This window comes from Apteryx mantelli, chromosome 1, assembly GCF_036417845.1.
Source record: "Apteryx mantelli isolate bAptMan1 chromosome 1, bAptMan1.hap1, whole genome shotgun sequence".
Lineage (NCBI taxonomy): Eukaryota > Metazoa > Chordata > Aves > Apterygiformes > Apterygidae > Apteryx > Apteryx mantelli.
Window position 1 is genome coordinate 13,029,748 of NC_089978.1, and position 21,928 is coordinate 13,051,675.

Consider the following 21,928-nt stretch of genomic DNA (forward strand, 5'->3'; position numbering starts at 1 on the left):
CTCCCAATTTATAATGTCATTTAAAAATGCAAAAACATGTTTGTTAGAGCTAGATTGTTTTACAGTAAGTTAACATGTCAAATAAATTAGTACCAGAAAGAAGGCTGCCAAGTAAGCCAGCACGAACTTTTAGAAATGTAAAAGGCTATTTAAAAGTAGTTCAGCAATCAAATTTCAGGGCAAATCTTATTTTCACAGACACTGTTTTCTATCCTGTTAAATGTTTCTCTAACCACTGGGGGAAAGACTTAAACAATGAAGGGAAACTGGCTAAGGCTTGGTCTGCAGTCTGAAATAATCCCAATTCAGTAGCAATAACCAGCATCCAGACTTCTGATTAATGGTATCAAACCCAAATATGTAGGCAAGGAGAAGTTTACGTGCACTTCTTCCTCCATGCCAAAGCCCTTCAGCACAAATAACTCCAAGTCTCTCAGCCTCCTAACACATTTGATAGTTTACACAACTGTAACTACAAGCCATGCCTTCAGATAGTGTCAACTCAGTAAACAGGAGTTTTTCTGATGGGGGAAAATAATGATGCAATGCAGCATTGCCAACTAAACTCCTCAAGCCATTTAAGACAGATGTTTATGCTTCAGTTTCTATCCTAAATTGTCCTACGATTTAACAGTAAGCTCTCTTACTCCAAAGTAGGCTGCACTGTGGCAGCAGGTGAACTGGTTTCTAAGTAGAGTTTAGGTTGAAAAAATGAACAGACAAGCAACTCTGCAGGTGACTCCCTGAGCTTTTTGGGGGTGTACCTGCAGGATCAGAGCCATATTTGATCCTGGCACAACTTGAAGACCCGACCAGTAGACCAGCAGCACCCAGTCTGGCAGTCAGTACTGCCAGGGGCTGGTATACCATAGTAAGTATCTAACTAGCAGGCCAAGTATCCCGAACACCAGAAGAAGCAAGTCCTGATGGGATAGTCTCTTCTTCCTTTTTACCCAGTAAGGTCCAATGAAAGGGTCTGGGATCCTCAATCTTAGTTGTATGGTGAAAGCTATGTACCCAAGCTATGTTTGAGGGTGCGCTTTTATAATTAAAAGCTGCACCCTGCAGCTTAATCCGAACATTTTCTTGTCTTTGTCATCCTTTCACTTGGGTGTCAAAGTCAAGCACAAGATCTTTCATGATGCAAAGATGCTACAAACAGATGTTACTGCCATTTAACTACTGGTAGTCAGCCATGCTAGCAAATGAACTATAAGACGCAAAGCACTTATATGAGTTTTAATAATGAGTTTATATAGCACATCTCCTCTTCAGGCCTGGTGGTGAGCACTATATCATGGTCAGAGAACTCCTCTCCAAGCGTCAAACAAAATTAAATTGACAAATGGTGAAAAAATAGTGAGACCAACTTCTAAATATAAAGCAGTCCAAGAACAAGATGGTTTTGTCTGAAATGGATATATGCCGTAGGTCTGATACATCCAAAGCATGATTAGCTATACCTCTAGCATGGTACAAAAACCCAAATTAAGATAGGCTTTTTATACTCATCAATATAAGGCTCAAAAAGCCTTATTAAAGAACCTGATGAAAGAGTCTATCTGAATGCAGCTAGTACCTACAGCATTAAAGCCCCCCCCCCCCCCCAAAAAAGAATAACTGCTTTGCTTTCTTTTTTTTTTCTTCAAGTTTACCAGAGTGGAGTCACAGCTCTTTAACCCTAGTGTATAGTTGCACTCTTAATAAATTTTTTGAGAGCCGTCTATGGCCAAAAATCACAGCTGGACAAGTGTTTGTAAACAAAAATGCTGCGGCAGTAAACAGTCCCAGTCAAAATGGATTGGGTTTGTTAATGCTATACTTTAAGGGGTGCCCACCTAAGTAAACACCATAGACCACAGCATTCCGCTCTCCCCCACCCAAGCTCCCTTCTGCCTGGAGAAGTCATTTGTGCCAGCAGCAAGACATGCCACATTTCCACTTTCCTTGTGACAAAGATGCAAGCATATTGGTTTAGGCAGAAGCAGCTTTTGCACTGATGCTGCTCTTTATTTTCCACTTTTTTTGTGAAATATAGAGACAATTTCTAAGCAAAGCCTTTGGGGAAAGAGCTTTACTCAAAATCACTAGTCCTCTGTCTAGCACAATAACAGCAGAGAATGCAAATTAGTTTCAATAAAAGCAGCTGGCAATCAATAAGAAAGGGCTGGTCTCCAAGACTGAAACCGGTTCCTCTGAGGATAAGGGTTAAAAGGGGAAAAATATAAGATGATGAAAGTAAAGGAAGAACAAATGTAAACAACATGGTGTGTGTGTGGGGGGGGGTAACAGAAGGAGAAAAAAAATTTAATGGTACAACTAAAAAAAATAGGAAAAGCAACAAAGAACAGCTGGAGGTAAAAAGGAAAGAAACGTACAACACAATTAGAATGCAAATAAAAGGATCATTAGAAGTTTTGCGAAAGAGATGTGCAATCCACACAGAAGATAAAATAAAGATGGTGAAAGGGAGCAGATAAGAGGCTCGCTGGCACAAAGGTTTAATGCACCAGGCACAAGTTCGCAGTCCAGCCTGACTCATAGGTGCTGATGAGTCTGATAATGAGTTTCAGCATTCCTTCTATTGCACATCTGGCCAAATGACAAAATCCTTGTACATTTGTCCCTTCTAGCCTTCTGCCATAATGTTCTAGAAAGTCAGTACCCACCTGAATGAGCCAGAACCGACTCACTCTACATTTATTCAGACTCTTTCTCTAAGGGCCCTTCACCTCAGGAACTCCACAGGCACCTGTAACAGACTGTGAGAAAAGCCCAGCATTATCATTATCACCTGTTTAAAGAAAGAAAAAAAAGAAAGAAAAGAATTCCTCAAGACTGACACTTTCACTAAGTATCCCTCCTGTTGCATCCAATTTTCATAAGCCAATTAGACAGGGAATGCATTATGGTCACAGAAGCTGCCTTTTTTTGCAGGTATTACAGATACTCTTTGATATAAAGTGAAAAATAAAAGTATTTGGCACTGTTGGCAGCCTCTGATCAGGAGAAACCCAAGAATGAAGTGACACATCTACTGCAAGTGAGTGGCACAAATCACTCACCCTCTTTCTGCCATCTACATAGCTGATTCTGGTTTTTGGTTTTATCAATGTCCTCCAAAGCCACCTGGTTAACACGGAATTAAGGTCACTATTTTGCAAATGCCTTTAGCATTGCATATTGGGAAAGAGGAAGGCAAGCAGCTACTTTGTTCAAAGCTTTTCAGCCCCAAAGAATCTCAACAGCAAACTACACACCATAACTCCTTTGACACCAGGAATGTAGTCACCATCTTTAATACAGTAGCTGCTTAAATAGCATACAATAATTATATAGGGTGGAAAGTGGTGTTTTCTATGCATATGAAACTGAAGATGTAAGTCCTACCAGTTCAGAATATTTATTCAGATTAGGTTTTGACCAAAGCACTGATGGATTACACAGAGAGATCTCTGACAAGTTACAAATGCACTTAGTATACTTTAAGAACATTAACACAAAATAATTCAACTGGGGCATGCTCTATGCTTGGAAAGGTTCTCCAGGATTTCTAAAGAGAAAGTGGTCAGAAACTTCTAGTCACACTGACAGCTAAAAGTATGGAAGTCCTATTTTTAAAAGATGAAGAAGTGACAGAGAGCAACTAAAGACAGTGTACAACAAATCAAATGAAGCAAGACGGAGAAGGGGAAAAAAAAACAGAGTAAACCAGTAGTAGAGCAAGAGACAACAAAGAGAATAGTATCACACATTCTCATCCCCTCAAGATACAGGTGTATATACAAATATCTGATCTCTGGCTGTTTGCCAGAACCAGTATACAGAGCTTGCTTCCTCTGTTGCTCACTGCATTTATTTTAGTGTTTGTCTTAACAAGTAAAAACCCTCCACAAGAAAGTGGCGTGGAGGATGGAGCAGCCTGCATTGTTTCAGAGGTTTACATCTTTACATCGTCTATCTCATGGCCTGCCACTACTGCTAAGACAATTACAGCATTATAACAGCACACTTCCCTAAGGTAGCAAGCAGTTAAGACCTTTATATACTGAAAGAGATGCCCTTCCACATTAGCACAGCTTGTTAGCCACAAACAGGATTAAGAGCTCAGCAAATCCTCGCTGAGCCCACATCTGTCATCATAACTCTTCCCCATATGGGCAGAGAGGAAGGTAACTTCTCAGCTTTACTGGGCAATTACTGGAAAGCTGATATGGTAATAATAATAATAATAATGATGATGATGATAGTAATAATAATGGAGCAACACAAAGAATGTCACAATCACAGAAACTACTCCGAATTTCTTACCTGGTGAAAATAATGCCACCCAGTTAAAGAACCTGAGGTCTTAAAGAGCAGTCCTGCTGTTGTCCTGCTGGCCCTGTATGGCAATCAACCTCAGATCTCCAGAGCCCAGACAAGACAACAGCCAGGACCTCTCTGCCTGACACTTCGCCAAGCATGACAGGACTTCCATAATCAGCCAAGCGTCAAGAAAAGAGAAGTCACATTTGCATGCAATGCAAATTGCTATTGGACATCATGGACACATCTTGCAGTGCAGGATGGAAAGATAAGGAGGGAGACAGAGAGATCTTTTAGTTCTGGAGCACACGGACCAAAGAAGTTGAGCAAAGAAGTGCCAGATTCATTCTTGGGGACTTCAGACCTCTTTGGGAGTAGCTGGGACACAGCTGTAACAGTAAAAGCAAAAACAACTCAATTCAGCAGAGAGACCTGGGCAAATCTAAGGATGAAAAGGCCCTCTAGACCAGACAAATCATTTTTATGATTAAACATACCTCAAGGACCTGCATTTTGCAAATTTGCGCTTAGTTCTTCCAAACTCTGATACCACTGCAAAAGATCAGTATATCCTCCCCCGAGTGTAGTCCCATGACAGCGCTGCTACCTACCGAACCAGGGTAGGCCTCTGTGATTCTCCATGGAGAAACTCTCCCTTTTCAGCTTAACTGCATGTGGAGCCATGTGGCCAAGCCCTACCATTTGTCAGGCTTCGAAGCAACAGGCAAGGCAGAAAGATGATGGAGGAAGAAAATTTAAAACAAAAGTGAACACGGAAACTGCATTATATTGAGCATTATGTACCATAGCCAAATTACTTATTGCATGATCTATCTACCATCCCATGAGCCAGCTCACATCACCTAATCAGCATGTATATCTTATCAATATGCAAAAGCATTTCACTGGCTCTTTAACGTATGAAAAACATTGTTAGATTAAAAAAAGCAGGCTATTTTGCTAGCAGACTGATACAACAGTGAGCAATGTGGAAATAATTAGTCTACTTTCTCATTCGTTACTCCGCACACCTCCAAACAAGCAGCTACAAACTAGCTGTCACCTAGCAAAGCGTGATTCAGGGTAAGCAACTCAGAGCAATCTTCACTCCATCCCACACTCCAGGATGGCCTCAAAGCTCCAGTGGCATTTCAAGGACAGAAGACGACATGGGTATGCAGCCACTATTAAACATCCTATGTCTCGGACAAATCAGCCCCATCAGTCTGTGAACATTGATCAGTCGCCAAAACAGTGCTCTGTCTGCTAAGGATTCCCCAGAAACAGGGCTTCCAGCACCCACCCCGGCAGCCTCTGGAGATGCCCAGCACTGCAAATGGCTCATCTCTGTATTTCCACCTGCGGTGGCCACACTCTTCTGCACCACCTTGAGCTGGTGGTCACACGCTTCACCAAAACCCTCTCCAGGAGCAGAATAAAAGAGCCGTGCAAGTCCACGCTGGAAAGAAAACTAAAGAATCAATTAGGTAATTTCTAGAATTTCCTACACAGTAAAGGATATTTGATAGCTGCACCCAAAATTTCTTTTGGTGTAGGACCCTTTTACACTTCCCACAAGCCAAGAGGAAAATTACAACTGAGACTGCTGTAATAACCAACAGGTCATTTACCTGACAAAGGCAAATGACATCTCTAACAACTCCAAAGTTTGAGAACAGTCTAAAATCTGCTTTCTTCTTTTTTTCAGTCTAAGAAATCTATATATTATAAATAGCTCACTGAAAGTTCCCCCTCAAGGGCACTTAAGAGAGAAGTAAAAAAGTTATTAAAAGCACACCAATGAGAAACAAACTCATTTCACTTTTTTTTTAATAGGGTGACAGGGAATTCCTACAAGATTTTTATTTCATTTAAATGAGAAAAAAAAATAGCGAAACTAAAGAAAACTGACAATTCTCTAAACTGAAAGAAAACATGAAAACACCGGAAGGTCCTAGTCCAGCAGTGTATCACACACGCCTAAAGAAAGCTTACACAGATTTCATACAGGATCGGGAAATTTCAATAACATGAGAACATTTATTTTCTCTACTGCCTTAAAAGAAGGTTTGAACTATAACCGGTTTAGAAACATAACAAAAACTAAATTCATTTTCTTAAGGCAACCAACAATAAAGAGAACAAAAAAGCTGCACATTAAACTCACCACAGCGCATTGTAGGGACAAAACCAGAACAAATTAATGCAGCGCGTTAGGAAACAGCCAAAGCCACGTTTTTTACATTCAAAATGGATTATCTTGATTTTTTTTTCCCCTGGGCCACCTTTTAATGCTTTCCTCAGATTTTTTTCAATGGGCTCCTTAAACACCCGCCTCAATCCTTTCCCAAACACGACCACACCAGAGACCGAGGAACTGAAATTAAAATAAATAAACAAACAAAACACTTGAAGTTGCAACTATTTTTAAAGAATTATATATATTTTCCCCCCTAATTAATCTCTTAGCGGTGGCTTCTCGAAGGCGGCGATTCAATCTCGACAGCAACCAGCCGCGGGCGCGCTGTGCCTCCTGCCGGAGCGAGCTCGCCCCGCGCAGCTCGCACCTGAGCCCCCTTCGCCGCGGCGGAGGCAGCGCCGAGCGCGCGGACCCGCCGCTGCCCCGCGCGGAAGCACCGCCGCAGGGGCCGCGCCGCCCCGCAGGGGCCGCGGCCGGCGACCGTTGAGCCGCCGCGGACCGTTAACCCGCGCGGGAGCCGTTAACCGCCGCGGACCGCGCGCCGCGCCGGCGCTGCCCCGCCGGTGACGGCCCCAGCGCGGCTCCGTGCCGCGCGCTCCGGCTCCGCGCGCCCGTTTTTAAAACTTTCGGATTTTAGCGGCGCCGCCCCGGCCGAGGGGCCCGCGGCCGCCGGCCCGGCCCGGGACTCCGCGGCCCCTCCGCGCCCGACGCTTCGCCCCCGGGCCACGGGACGGAGCCCGGCGGCTCCGCGCCGGCAAAGTCGGCAGGAAGTTGGGCCGCCCGCGAGCCGAGCCGAGCCGAGCCGAGCCCGGCGGCCCCGCGGCGGGCAGCGGCTCCCCGCGGCGCTGCCGCCGCCGGCCCCGCCGCCGCCGCGGCGCCCACCGCCGGGACAGCGGGTCCTTACCCGGAGTTGTGCCCCCCTGCGGGAAGGGGCGGGCGGCAGCGCGGCGGCTGAGCGAGGGGAAGCGTCCGAGCTCGGCGGCCGCCGCCTGCAACTTCCCGGAGCCGGGCGCCGCTGCGGGCGGGCTGCCTTCCCTCGCCGCGCGGCGCAGAGGACGTGGCAGCACCCGCCGCTCCCTCCCTCACCGGCCGCGCCGCCCCGGAGGCTCCTCCCGGCCCCGCGCTGGCGGAGCGCGGGGCGCCCTCTGCCGCCCGCCGGGGGACCCGCTGCCCCGGGCCGCGCCCGATCCCCCGCCAGGGCCCGCGGGGAGGCGCCGCGCCGCCGCCGCCGCCCCAGCCACGCGCCGGCCGGGAGGGCAGCGGCGGGGGCCGCTTGCGGCAGCCCCGGGTCGGCCGCGCCTTGGGGGAAAGCCCCGCCTGGTCCTCCCCCCCCGGTGCCGTTTGGCGGGGTTTCGCGGGGGCCCCGCGCTCCCGCCGCGCAGCCCTCACGTGTCGTCTCGCTCCCTGTACGGGACAGCTGCGCGGGAGCCGGCTGTGAGGGCGATTATAGAAATCACTTGCAGTCCATGTGTAAATCTCCGTTTAATTTTGCAATTAAAGCGCTATTTCAGTTCATGCAATACTGCATTTATCAGTTAATTAAATAACAGAGTGCCAAAATAGGTGAATATATAACAGCAATTGCTTTCATGGGGATCAGCAGGATGGCAATGCTTTATTGCTGCGTGCGGAGTTGGTCAAACTTGGAAATAATTGGCCTAAAATAAAACCGGAGAGCGATCCACACATCCTCCAGGAACGCCAACTGAATGGCGATAGGGGCAGCATTGAACTGGCTGAGAGACCCTGTTGCACCCAGCCTGAGCTGTTGTTGTCTCGGTGCCAACAGGACCCCAAAACATCTGGTAGCCGCTTCGCAGTTTCCATGGTTGAAGCTGACTCCACCACAGCAATACTCTTCTTTCTGCTGAGGCAAAGAAATCTTACTGTGTTCCTAAAGAGGCAGTAGCTGTAAGTAGGAGAAAATAGAGATCTCAGCCAGCCATTTGCATTTTCTTCTTTTCAGGATTACACATTTTGAAAATATAAGACATTACCTGGACTTCCTGGTTTCGTGAAGCCAGACGTAGAGTTTGTATTGAAAAGGTCACCAGGAAGGAATCTCTCCCTTGTTCCAGATTAAAAACAGCTACAAAACTCTTCCCAAGCTTAACGGTGCCGTTCTTTTCCTAACGTCTTTCTTAGAATTCAGAATTTGTTTCCTGTAAGAGAATTCATATCAGGAACCTTAATATTACCTTAATATACCTTCTACCTGAGTGATATTAGAGTGTCATGCTGTTAACTCCTAGTGCATGTCTTTCTGTTGAAAACATCCGTTTCTTCCAGTTGTGGAGGAATTTTTAATCTCAAGGCGCGCTGCCAGTTTGAGATTAGAATCTGACTTTGAAGTTGTAAGATGTGCTGTTGCTGATGTTCAAATAACATTAAATGCTTAGGGCTAAAGCACAGAAGAAATAAAATTGCATTTCTCTAAACCACTCTTCGTATTGTGGTTATCGCAAAGGGCTTTAGAAAGTAACGTCAGGTAAAGGTGCACCTTTAAACACAGCAGCCATTCTGTGCACAAACATATCTTTGGACATAGAATTTTTTGCCCAAGGCGCTAGAGTTATCCATAATGATTTAACTAAACTATTATGTTTAATGATAATCTGCAATGCCCTGAGAAATGTCCAAACAGGGTCAGCACCTAAAATCATTACAGAAAGATAAAGTGTATGTATATATTAAACTCATCCTTGGGGTGACTCTACGTAAAAAAATGCAGCCCAGTAGATTTAAGATTAAATTGAATGTGTGAATCTTTCCTACATACTCCAGTAAAGCCGTTACACTTTTTAAATGCATGATTTGTTGGTAATTAAGTTATGGATGTATTTGTGCTAAAGTACCCTAACAACAAACTATATCTGAGTTAGAACGATAGATCTGTCTAACGCTGGCTGGCACACAATTAATTGCTATTATAATCATTCTAGCTTTAGCAACACTCCGTAACAACAGGACGTTGTCATTTAGGACACACAAATTCATTTCTAACCTTTAAGCAGATGGCAATATGCGGACCATATAGGATTTTCCATTCTGCATCTGTCCCAAGCAGATATGATTAAGTGCATTTTTGTTTAGTTATTGATTTATTCACCTGGCTTCCTCAAATGTCAGATATATGTATGGTTTTTGTTCAAGAAAAATAGGGCTGTTTGGAGTATTGATTGCAGCAGTGGAGTCTGCAGTACAGCTCAGTGAAAATTTTAAGACATTGCACATTCATGCTCTTTAATAAACCTGCACCTCCTTTGGAAGCAGATGCAAAATCTACTGCCGGGGTTGTATTATAATGTTTATAATTTTATTTTTAATCTATAAAAGAGTCTTTTCAGACTGCTTTGAGTTATCAGTGTGCAGTAATCCCCCCTTAAACCTGCTTAGAATTTATAGATTTTATACACAGTATTGTAACAGGATGGGAAATGGTATCACCAAATTTAGTAATTTTTCCTTTTCTTGTATGCTGCTGCTATGATAGTAGCAGCTGAGGGTTTTTTTTATAAATATATATATGTGGATTCATAAATGTTTTTAAATATGCTTGTGTATGGAGAGAAAGAAAGAAAAATTCATACATAAACAGTACTTGCTGTGCAATAACTATAGTAGTAGTTACTATTACAAGTTCACATGCAAAATATAATTGTATGAGTGCTTATACATATATACACTGCAAGGGCATTTCCCTGGAGAATTTTCTCCTTCTCTGAGAACTTACTGAAGAGCGGCAAAATCTCCCAGATAATATCTTTCCCAAATGGCAAAATATTTCCCGATAAGAAGAAAAAAATGTTGGTTCTCCAGGCTCTATGGATCAGCGCAGTGACTGATTTTCACAGACTCCAGCAGTTCTAGACTTTATTTTCTCCAGGGGGTGCAGGACATTGCTATCCAAATCCAGCACACCTGCAACAAATCCCTCCCGCCTTTGTGCACTTCCACCACTGGGTTCTGCTGGTGTTTCTGCCTTTCCGAAACTCCTTTGCCTTTCTGTGATTTCCTCTGGGGGCCACACTGTCTGTTCACTCTATTCAGACCTTACTCCTGTGACAACTTCCCTGAATCACATCATCAGTCTTCTTTCTCCCATTTACGCTATCGCTCCGAGTGTCCAAGAAGTCTCTCTTAGTCATCTGAAACACTCATGCTGGGTGATCCTCATCTCTCAAGTTTTAGATGGGAGGAGGGTGCCATGGAAGTTATCTTTACTGACCATAAAGAGTGCTTGAACAAGTAGATCACATTTAGACATTGAAAGCTGGGTGAGATGAATCCCATCCTACAAGTCTATTCTGTTTCCAGAGAAGTCAAAGGCAAACTCTGAGTAATTTCAGCAGTGAAAGATAAGGCCCTGAATTTTTTCTGGCCTGGTAAAAATGGTACCTGAGGTGATGGATAACAAATGTCTTCTTTTCTAGCTCAGCACCTAGCTCAGAACAGAAGTGACCATTAGTTATTGCTGGCTGAAAGTGTTTTGGTAGTTTCTGAAAAATGTGAAATGCATCTAGCTCTTATTTTGTTTACAGAGATAACTTCATTACAGATGCCACTCACTGACCTGGCCCAGAGACTTTATTACTCTTTCTCTTCTGGAAAGAGAAGACTCCTGGAGCTCAATCTAATTGTGGGTGGTAAAACAAATTTTAGCAAAGAGATAGTTTAAGGAGTGAACTGACTGTGAACTGAAAGTACCTGTGTGGAGAACAAAACTTCAGGAACAGACTCTTCAGACTCCCAGATGAAAGTTAAAGCTAAACATACTCACATTAAGAGTGAGATTAAAAATATGCAAACAAACAAACAGGGACAGAGGGTGATGTGCAAATTGCTATGACATTATGGCAATGCTGGTGATGTCCGAGCTGAGACTGGACATTTTTCACATGCTCCAGTCCACCTGGGAACTGAGCCCAGGAGTTCTGACAACCTCTGTAGACAGGGAGTCAGATTAAAGCATTGCAGGGCTTTCTTCTGACTTTACAAGCCATGGGGTAAGTTGTTTGCACAGAAAGTAGGGCCATATTGACAAGGTAAAAGAAGTGGCTTGCGTTGTCGCCATCCCTGCAGGACTCTTTTCTTCTGAACTCTAGATAACAGGTTCACAATTATGACAGTTTGCTTAGCACAAAGACTAAAATAACCTTTAGAAGAGTCATGTGAATTATGACAGAAAACAAAAGATCAGATTCATCTGCTGATAAAACCTGGCATAGCTCCAGTGAAGTCAATGAAATTATATTAAATTAGACAAGGAGAATTTCTGATCTATCAGTGTTTGAAGCTAAAGCTGAACTTAAAGCTAAGACACTATTCTTTTCCACTAGAACTCCTTTTTATGTCTATAAGAGAACTCTTGAACAGCAAAACTCCTTTTTTCAGAAGGACAATGAATAATATTCTGAAAGATATTTGAAAGATATCTGAAAGATAGAAATATGACTTCACCAGAACTTTGGCTAAACTTACCTTAAAAGCATAAAAATATATTCAGAAACTTCTGACAGCTAATTTACATTTCATATGTTGTATACACTAGAATAACTATTTTATTTTGCAGGCTAATTCTGTGGTGCACGTTTAGTCTTTTTACATTTCCTTCATTATCACAAAGGATCAAATGACAGATACAAAATTTACTTGATAATATTTGAGTATGTCATCTGCTTTCCAAGGTTCACAACTCCAAAGCTGAGACAGACTGTAAAAGCAGAAATGTATGGTGTTACATTATACTTTATCTTTCAGGTAGCTAAATATTGTGACTAAAAGTCAGATTAGACAGCTACATGTACACCATGTTTTACAGAAGTGGAGAGATAAGTCATGGAAGTTGACAAAGCTTTCTTCAGTAGAGACCATTGATATAAATGCTTTAGTAGATCTACTTATAATTTTTCACGCTATCTCTTCTTTTGGCACTGAACTATATTAAATTTACAAAAGCAACACCTGCAGCTCTCTAAATCACAACCAATCTGAAAGATGATGCCTAGGCTTAACATTTTCACATTCAATCATCATAAATATTTTAACATTTATGTGACTTGTGGTGAATCCCTGAAGACATACGCTTGGGAAAAGATTTTCTTTGCTTCAAGATTTTGTTCCCTGTGAAGAACCTGTCGTATCAGCAAGACTTCCAAGAGCTGCACTATAGACACAACCGTGTAGTGCTGAGCAACTTCCTGCGAGTTACTAAATGCTTTCAACTCCTATTGATCTTTGAGGAATTGAAGAAAGTTGACTATTTACAGGAAGAGCTGAGACTTCTAAAGATTTAAATCAAGTGCAAATTAATTCTATTAACTTACAAAGTTGTAGTTACTTCTAGTTATAGTTTGACATTTCCTATTTTTCTTTTTTGTCACAAAAATATACTTAGCTGGCAAACACTTCCTGTCATTTCCTTTAGGATTTTCACACCTGCCATCAACTTTTTCTCTTGTTGTTGATGTTATCCTCAGTATGCTATCTTCAGTGTTAGAGGATAAGATAGTTGGGAGAAACCTAAGTGTAAAAAGGTTCTAGTTTTAAAACCTGATGTGCTATTCCATGACTTTCAGCAGATAATATGTCTCCCTTATGTATATAAACGTACTAATGCTGTGAGCTCTTTTATAATTTTCCTAAATCATAGCAGCCAGGTGTCCAAATGGCTGATTCGGCTGAGGACTTTTTCTCCAAACTGTTAGCCTAATTCCAGACCAGAGCTGTTGACTGTTCAATGATCTGTAGAAAGGTCCGGTGGCATTTGGCACATGGCTAGTGTTTACAACAAGCCCTTTATTCTTTCTGGCACATAATGGAGCCTTCTGCTTCCTCCTGCTTCACTGATGATCACCTTACAGCCACTGGGAAAGTAAAATAATATAATTAGAGGGAGTGCAGGTGTCCCCAATCCTGTGAGAAAATCATATAACAGTATTATCCAGCTTTGTCCTCAGTATGCTTAGCAAAGAAATGGGGCCTGCTCTTTTTTGACATGGATGTCACTGTAATTATGCGCCTTCGCATTCGACGATGTGGCAAAATCCAGAAGCTGTAAGTCAAAGCTGGGTATATTCAGCCTTGAAATAAAATTCGATCTGTGAGAAAAATTAAACAGTAGGATGCCTTAACAAGGAAGTGGTGGTTTCTTTATAACTTATCTTTTTCAAAAGTAAGAGTTAATATCTTTTTTTTTTTACAAAATACACATTAATCAATCTTCTGGAAGAAACGTACAGCCTATGTGCGTGGGGTTAGGGGATAGAGACATTGCAGTTCCTTTTGTGAATCTGTGGAGCTGTTTGCTTTCTTCATGGGCCATGGCACGGGGAACAGCATTGTGTGCGTCGTCCTGGCTTTGCTCATGCCACTTGCAACTCTGCGTTAGGACAGTGTCTATTATTAACCTTACTCTCAGGGCTTCAGATAATTTCCTGGAGTATTCGGGAAGTTTTTTCTTCCTTGCCCCCTCACTTGCCTATGCAGAACTGGCCAGATGTACTTTTATTTATCTTTTCCTCCTTTGTCCAAAGCGTCACAGATGGGATGCTGGATTGCACGGACTGGTGGTTTGAGAGGGTAAAGATTTCAGATGGCTGGCAGGTATGTCTTGTTCAAGGCAAATTTGGGTCTGGGAAGAGAGATCAGCCTGACTCCATCTGTAAGGTGTACCTGTGTGTTTCTGTCAGAAGGGCGGGGGGCAGCGGATTTTGGCTACAGTATGTTATTTGTGGGTGAAGGATTCGAGATCTTGGCTGTAGATCGATTGATTCCAGTGATATCACTGATGTTGTCAATGTAAGGCAATTTCCAGTTCTCCCTCATATGGCCATGCAAGTTTACTTCCAGCCTAAAACCCCTTTTATTTATTAATGTCAGACTTTGGGATTTTAGTAAAAACATAAGGGACTTTTTCTCACATTAGCAATTCTCTCTGGGCTCAATTCCAAAGTCTTTCTGCACATTATATCTGTGGATATAATTTCTGATATTATATCTGTGGATGTTCATATTGGTTCAATTGCATAGATCCCAGAAGCTAAGTTCATAATCTTTTTATAGAATTTCCCAAGGACTTTTATTTCTAATGCAAAGATATATGCTGTACTTTTTTGCAGCACTGAGAGAAGTGAAGGGGGGGATACTCTTACCCCCTCCTCCCTTCTCCTTCAGTCTAATTACTCACATGAGTAGGTGCTAATCAGCATGAGCAGGGACTACAGGAGCACTCTCACAATGGCAAGAGCTGGGCCTGAAATTCAGGTTTTAAAGAGGACCCACATAGAAACTCACAGTCAGTGGCATGTGTGGGAGGTGGGGAAGGATATTTGAAATAGGATGTGCCTGATTGCTTCAGATTTGGAGTTCTGCTTTGGGATCTTTCCCAATGGAGATGAGCATGATTATGCACCCTAGCAGGTGTAATAACGTCTGGTTGCATTTGGATTCGTTGCTATGTGTGTTTCATACTCCCTCTCTCAAAATATTAGGGCTTGGCTTTTTTCACCTCCATCTATGTAGTTGGTTTTTTTTCTGTAAAATTCAATACAAGAAAAAATCCAATGCATTTATACTCACAGAAAACCAGTCATGCAAAGCGTTCGTTTATGAAAGAGATATGGTTACACTGAGTCAATACTAATACAATTACCTACTTGAACAAGCTCCGCTACTCTATGCATTACCTAATTTTGCCTCTTTAGATTCTTGCTGTTTTTTTCTGTTGCTAGGAAGATTCTTTTCTGTATTCTCTTATACTTGTGTTTTCAAGAACTACCACTAGCTAGAAATGTAGAAGTACACACTGTTGTCATGGAAAACCTGACTTACCTCTACAGATATAATCATGCCATCACTACAAACAAAAAATAGATGCAAGATCTGAAAACTACATTTACAGCTTTGAGACACAGTAGTCTATTTGGTAGAGTTGGCTGGGAAATATTTTTTTCATTCTATGAAAATCTTGAAATAAGCTCTTCTTATTCCCAATGAGGCAGAAGTTTTCCTTATTCCAAGTGGGATAAATGCTTCTTTTCCTTTTTTGGGGGGAGAGGGAGATGGGGGGCAATATTTGTCTTTGTTAAAGTATTAAATAAAAAGATACTACTTTTAGATCGTCAGATGCCTTATTTCAATATATTCCAAATATTTTGTTTCAATTTAATTTTTTTATATGAGCATCATCTCTAAAAGACAAACAGTATTGAAATTAAAAATCAGCACTTCTCATTCTGAAAATATTGAAAGAGGAAGATTTTCACTATTTCCTAATAGAAATTGTTCTGAATTTATAGTGTTTCATTAAAAAAAAAAAAAAAACTTTTGTGGAAATGGCACTTTCCAAAGGAAATTGTTTCAATAAAAAGTGTAACTGACCTATTTTATAACTGATTCTCAAAGTTGAAGACTGCTTCTCTAGAGTATGTAACTTCTCTGAGTCTCTGAAATCAATGGGAATCTTCTACTATTTTCTGAGGATTGAATTAGTCATTTTTGCTAAGTGTTACTATTCAGAATACCTCTGTCAAGACCATTACCAAAACCAATACAGCTGGAAATAGTTTGCACTTCATCTTAGAGATCTACTGAGACTTGCCATATCCTGACCTTATTGCCCAGCAATGTAGCAGGGGCTGATTTAAAAGATTAAACAGCACTCTGTGCATCCAAGGAGCATGCAGTTGCCTGGCTCTGTATTAGTAGGTAGAGGCATGTACTCCTCCGCTGCACTACACATGTGCAGTTGTATTTGATCCTATAAAAACGTGAATTACTCTGGAGTATTGCATTGATTCCGGTTTGATGTTGCTGAGGATCGTGGTGCACATCAGAGAAGCGAGTAGGAGAGTAAGGTGCTTCTGCACCAGAGCGGTTTGGCCCCAGGTAGTGTTATGACCAAATTTAAGCCTGTGTCATTGTGCGCTGCCTGCCTAGCATTCATCTTCAATTTTCAATCAGGAACTTAGTAAATTAAGTACTCATATATTCCCTGGAGAACAGACTGGAAGCCTCTTCCCCTCTCCCAATGTCTACCTTACTCAGTTGCAGAGCCATTCTCTCTCTGGTGCCCTTGAATATGATTTATTCCAAGGTGGCCAAAGACACACATTCAGAATACTCTATAACCTCATCATTATGGCTGTGTCACGGGAAAACGAGTTCAAATCTTTAAGGCGAAGGAAGCAACTAGGCCACTTTGTCCCGGACTGCGTTCTCACCCAGGCTCCTTAGCAGGGAGCTGGGAGGTCAAACTGACTTATCAGGACCGTCCAGTGGCCCCACAGAGCTTAGCCTTGAACCTAATCTCCTAGCGTTATGTCAGTCACAAGACCACTGCTCATATTAATATGCCTTCCTCTAGTGTCAATCATTATTAGAAATAATTACTGCAGTTTTTCTCTTCACACTGAAGGAAAGCAGGTAGAGAGCGCCTAATGCTTGCTGGGTAGCGAAGGGAAGGCGAAGCAGTAGCTCTTTGGGAAAGTGTGCTCTTGAAAACCTACATTGGCTCAGTCACTCTGAAGCTCACAACTGTGAAATGGCCTGTTCCGTCGAGCTTGTCAGCAACGTGCATCATTCACTTGACAGCATGGAAAGCTTGGGTTGGCTCAGGTACAGCAATTTCCAGTTGATGAGTTGGTTCAATTGACACCTTCACTTTGGGAAATAAAGTAAGAATATTTTCAGTTTGAGTGAGGCTAGCACTGCATGAATATCTTCCTCATGTAAAAGAGAGAGTAGATGACTCTGTGTACAAGATAAGACATGAATAGCAGGAAGGAGAAGCAATATTCTGGAATTGTTTCATTCTATTTTTCCTTGATCTTCTCAAAGGACATTTTGTTTTCTTTATTGGTCATATATCCCATTTGAAAGCAACGGGTATCTATGTTTCTACAATTCCCCCTTTCCTCACATACACTGCATACGCTGCACAACTATGGGTATAACTTAACAGTTGCATGCAGGCTGTGCTCCTTCTCCAAAGGAGAGAGATCATTACTTTGTAAATATGCAGTTAAAGACTCAGGAATTCATGGCTCTGATAGGCAAAGAGGTGCAGCTGGACACAGGAGAGACCGACACTTTGCAGAGCTGTAGGGCGCCATGAGCAAATATAATCTCCGCAAGACATGCAAAAGAGCAGGAGTTACGGAGCAGATACCTAACAGCAAGCTTCACTTCACTGCGTGGATGCCGGTGCCTTCCTGTGCAAAGCAGGCTGTGCTCCAGGAGCCGGGGCTGCAGCCTTCTGAAGCCGAATGATACAGCATTCATAATAGCAATTCACGATTCAGCACTCCTCTTCTAGACATTATTTCATGGTTTTTTTCGGTGAGGGGAAAGAAGGAGCTCTTGGCTTTTTTTACAAATGTGGCACACACAGGAGGAATTCCTCGTGTTTTATGTACTGCTGTGAGTTTTTTCTGCCAGTGGCATTCATTCTCCTTCCTTACTGCTACGTTTGTCACAGGTCTGAGCACATAGGAACAATGCAGTACATGTTAGCAAAAAGATCAGATGGCGTCTCACCATTTAACTTGCTGCTATAGCTGCTGCTGCCGCAAAAACATTTCCTATTCCTGTTTCTGCTTGGAGGAAAAATCTTTCCCTAAAACCTTTAAATAAATTAAATATTCCCGTGTAGTTTTAATCTTTCCTGGTTTAAGATGAATTTTCTCTTCCAGCTTTCTCACAGAGTTTGTGAGATCAGTAACCTTAAATCTTGCAGTGCCAATCAAACCAGCCAAACAGCAAGTTTATTTTGTTTCACATAAAGATACCAATCCTTAATTACCCCAGTATTGTTTTAACTGCCGCAGCAGATCCTTCTATCTGTTATTCTGCTCCCTTCATTTCATATTACACATTTACAGTTGGAGACTTGACAGGACGCAGAAGCAATCAAACCATATTGTCTGGCATAGCAGTGGGGAAACTGCCATGTCTCTCGTGCAAAAGATTAATAACAGACTGTGTGCCGTCTGTGTAAAACCAAAACAGGTCTTGCTTAAACTGCTGAAAAGTTACACCCTGTGTGATGTTGGCAGCATGGGGGCCCAATGTCAGACATTTAAAGGAATTTTAATCTTTGAACAAGAAGCTTTTTTCCGTATAAATCATACTGTAAGTTCCCACTGCTGATCTCAGAGCAAGATGGTTATATCAGACTGCAGACAGGAAGGCACAAACTGTTGCTGGGCAGAAGAGGAGCGTGGAGAGCCACCAACCTCTCACATGGAGAGGGGATAGCCTACTTTTGCCAGGTGAGGGAGCTCTTTAGGTGCAAGCTTGAATTTTAGATCCAGCAGCCCTTACCTCTGGAATAAAAGGAGCATAAATGCATTACTGTTGCTCTAAATAGCTATGGGAGCCAGGCACTTAACTGCTAGACCTTGCAACAGCCAGGAGGAACCTAGACAGCTCTCTCTCCCTCTTACGCTGTGCTTGATCTGAGAAGGCAGTGATGTGTCCAGGACTATTAACTGGAAAAAATAGGAGGAGTACTAAGACTTGAGAGGCAGGAAGGGTATATCTGAAAGTCTTACTCACAGAGCTGTAGGGAAAGGTTTCAGAAATACATGATGTCATTCTAGGGACGGACTTCCAATCCAGGGATATAACTGCTCTAGATGACATTTTCGATAATCCATCTTGTCCTAAGTATTTGAATTAAAGGTAATGCAGCACAGCAACACTGGATTTTATTAATCTCCCCTGAGGGAGATGAAAAATTTCAGGGGGGCTGGAGGGAGCGGAGTAGAAAGCCCTGACAATATGCTTGCAGGGAATGCATAACCTTTGTTAGAAAACCCGAAGCCTGCCTGCTTGGCGTGGATGCTGGTGGTGTAACCGTGTGTTTAGCAGTAATGGAGAGCTCACTCTGCATCAGTCCCTAATGGATTATTGCAAAATGTTCTGTAGTGATGACGCGCTCGAGCTGTTAATTGATTTTGAAATGCCTTAAGAGCATTAGGAAAAGCATAAGACACAATTATTACTGGATCATGCAGCTCATTAAAGAATATAAATGGGCTGTAATTCCAATTGGCCCATGAATCTCCTTTGTTTGGAAAGAGATTTGTGTCACTCTCCCTTTCTCTGCTTATATCAATGTCTGCTGCTTGTTTGAATAGGAGTATGTTCAGAGAGATTAAGGGCCTGAACCAATCTCTCTGAAGTCAACTGGAGTTGTTCCCATTGACTGCAGAAGGAGTTGGATCAGGCCTTGTGTGGTTTGTCCAAGGATAAAAAAAAAAGATCTGTGGAAGAGCTGGGACCCACATCCTCTAATTTCCATATGTGTACATCAGCCACAAGGCACTTTGAAGAGGAGGGACATGTGAAAATTCTAGTTGCTGAACTGGAAGCATCACTTTATCCTAAAAGTGATTTAGACTCCCCGTCATCTTTTGTTGTCAAAATAAGTCTTGCATAAATGGTGAGATTTAGGAGATTAGGACCACATTTGCAAAATGTGACTTCTAAACTGTGTGATAAAACTATGTACATTCATTCAACCACTATTGCAGTAGCTATGCGAAACGCTGTCTTGCAGCATTTTACATCGCATTTTGTAAGGAAACCATAAGATAAATCCTGCAGGTATTTTTGCTAACCTTGACAACATGCGTTTTCCGCAGTTCCCTCTCCATGCTCTAGAAAACCCCAAGGAAAGCTAAGAGAGCTCTGTTCTGAAGGAATCAAAGCCTCAAACTCTTGGTTAAGCACAGGCCTGATCCTGTTGTACCCCAGACTCACTTGCCAATTTATATTATGAGAAGCCTGTGCTAGGAAACAAGCTTAACAGGAGGCTGAGTGCTTTAAATGTGGGTGAATGTAACCTTGGGGTAAGTTGAGTCCTCTGGCCAGTCTGGTGGCGCATTAACCATGAAAACGAATACTCTTCCATGCCATCAGCCAGTCCCGGTGACTCACCCCACGGTCCTGTGATCACTGTGTGGGAGAAACCGGAGAAGGGAGGGAATGGGATATGGCACATCCCCACCACATAAGAATACAGATCCATATATAAAGCATAGATTTTCCCTAGGGAGAATGAGTTACAGCTTGTAGCACCCAAAACCAATTATTTTTTAGTAGTACAATGAATTGAAAGTAAAAGTGAACATGCTTTACCTTAAATAAGCAAATATCAGCCAATAAAATAGAATCCACCCTCTTGCCTATTTGGCTAATCCAGGTAATCCAAAGGCTTTCTAATTTATTGTATAGCCAGGTTGTTATTACTATTGTTAAAGAAAAAGAAAAGTTTTCCATGGAAAATCTGTTAGACTTGCCAGCCTCTCATGCATTCAAGTGTGGCTGTGTGAGACATAAAAATCCCACCTGGGGATAAGTTGTATGGCGAAAAAGCATCCCTGACAGAGAAATAAAAGCAGCACTCATGGATAATGGAAATAATGAAACAGTGATAAATATTTTCCTAAAACAGTTTCACAATTTGAGGTTTCAAATATTAATTATTAGTGAATACTTCTTTGACTACTATACAGTAATGGTTACTTAGATAAGGTACTATAAATAACCAATACATAGTTTTTAAAATGCAGCCTTTGATTAGTAGGGTTTTCTCAACCTCTGATTCTTATCTCTGCAAATTTCTGGAAATGGACTGTAGTCTCTAGAGGTCTGCTAAAGTATGAATGGATTTAATTTTCTAACTCAAAGTTTGCCTTGCAGTCAATTTTACATAATTGGTTTTCTTGTGGAACTTGCCATTGGAAGGAGTTCAATGTGAGAAACAGTTTCTGAAGAAATGTTTTATTTCCTATTTAGATTTTCAAATTTTAAATGCTTTAAATATTATGATTCACTGGGCTGTTTGTTTTATTGAGAAACGTGTATTAAAGGGGTCTTGAGTGTGATAAGAGTATCAAACCCAATGGATTATTAGCTCTAAGTTTCAGCAGTGCAGACCAGATTTCAGAAGAATTTGTGTCTGTGCAGTGTAACCGCTATCACTGAGTTGGTTCATAAAATTCGCCCTTCATGTTGGTCTCTGACCCAGAAAGGAGTTTTTCAGTTTGCAGGTCCAATCGTATTTTGTCTGGAATACTAAAGATTTACTTACAGTTGCCTCCTTAGCTGGTTTCAGGAAGGAATTCCAGTTCTCAGGGTGCGGCGCCGCGGTGGCGAGGGCCCTGGCCAGCGCGCTGCCCGTTCAGCCCTCTAGCGCCGCCCGCAACGAGGACATTCGCGCGTGGGACCTGACCTTGTTTGGAGTGAGGCTTGCGTATTCAGCTTTGTGCTGATCCTCTGGGTAAGGCTGAATTTCAGCTCTACTTCCCAGGCTTGCCCTGAGTGTATTATAACTGACAGCGAAGCACTTTTTTAATGGATACATTAGGAATAAAGTAACTAGGAGACATGATAGTTGTGTTTGTAAGTGTT

General features: G+C 42.3%; 1 long non-coding RNA gene and 1 other non-coding gene across 4 annotated transcripts in view; both read right to left on the reverse strand.

The window, feature by feature from the left end:
• The window catches only part of LOC106495547 (uncharacterized), a 28,321-nt gene extending 20,833 nt beyond the window's left edge, over window positions 1-7,488 (reverse strand). Inside the window, exons 1-3 of one of the 3 annotated variants that reach the window (XR_010883135.1) lie at window positions 6,476-6,559; window positions 4,920-5,018; window positions 2,670-2,762 (exon numbers count right to left, since the gene is read on the reverse strand). This is a non-coding gene — a transcript (uncharacterized protein). Of the gene's footprint in view, window positions 1-2,669; window positions 2,763-4,919; window positions 5,019-6,475; window positions 6,560-7,412 lie in introns of those variants that run through there. The other 2 variants (XR_010883136.1, XR_010883137.1) reach the window with 2 other exon arrangements.
• A 490-nt stretch (window positions 7,489-7,978) lies between these two features.
• On the reverse strand, window positions 7,979-21,680 carry LOC106495512 (uncharacterized). The gene is made up of 3 exons (XR_001294463.2): window positions 21,609-21,680; window positions 8,506-8,670; window positions 7,979-8,372 (listed from the first exon to the last, which is right to left on the reverse strand). It is a non-coding gene; the product is annotated as an uncharacterized lncRNA (long non-coding RNA).
• Window positions 21,681-21,928: the final 248 nt, after the last annotated feature.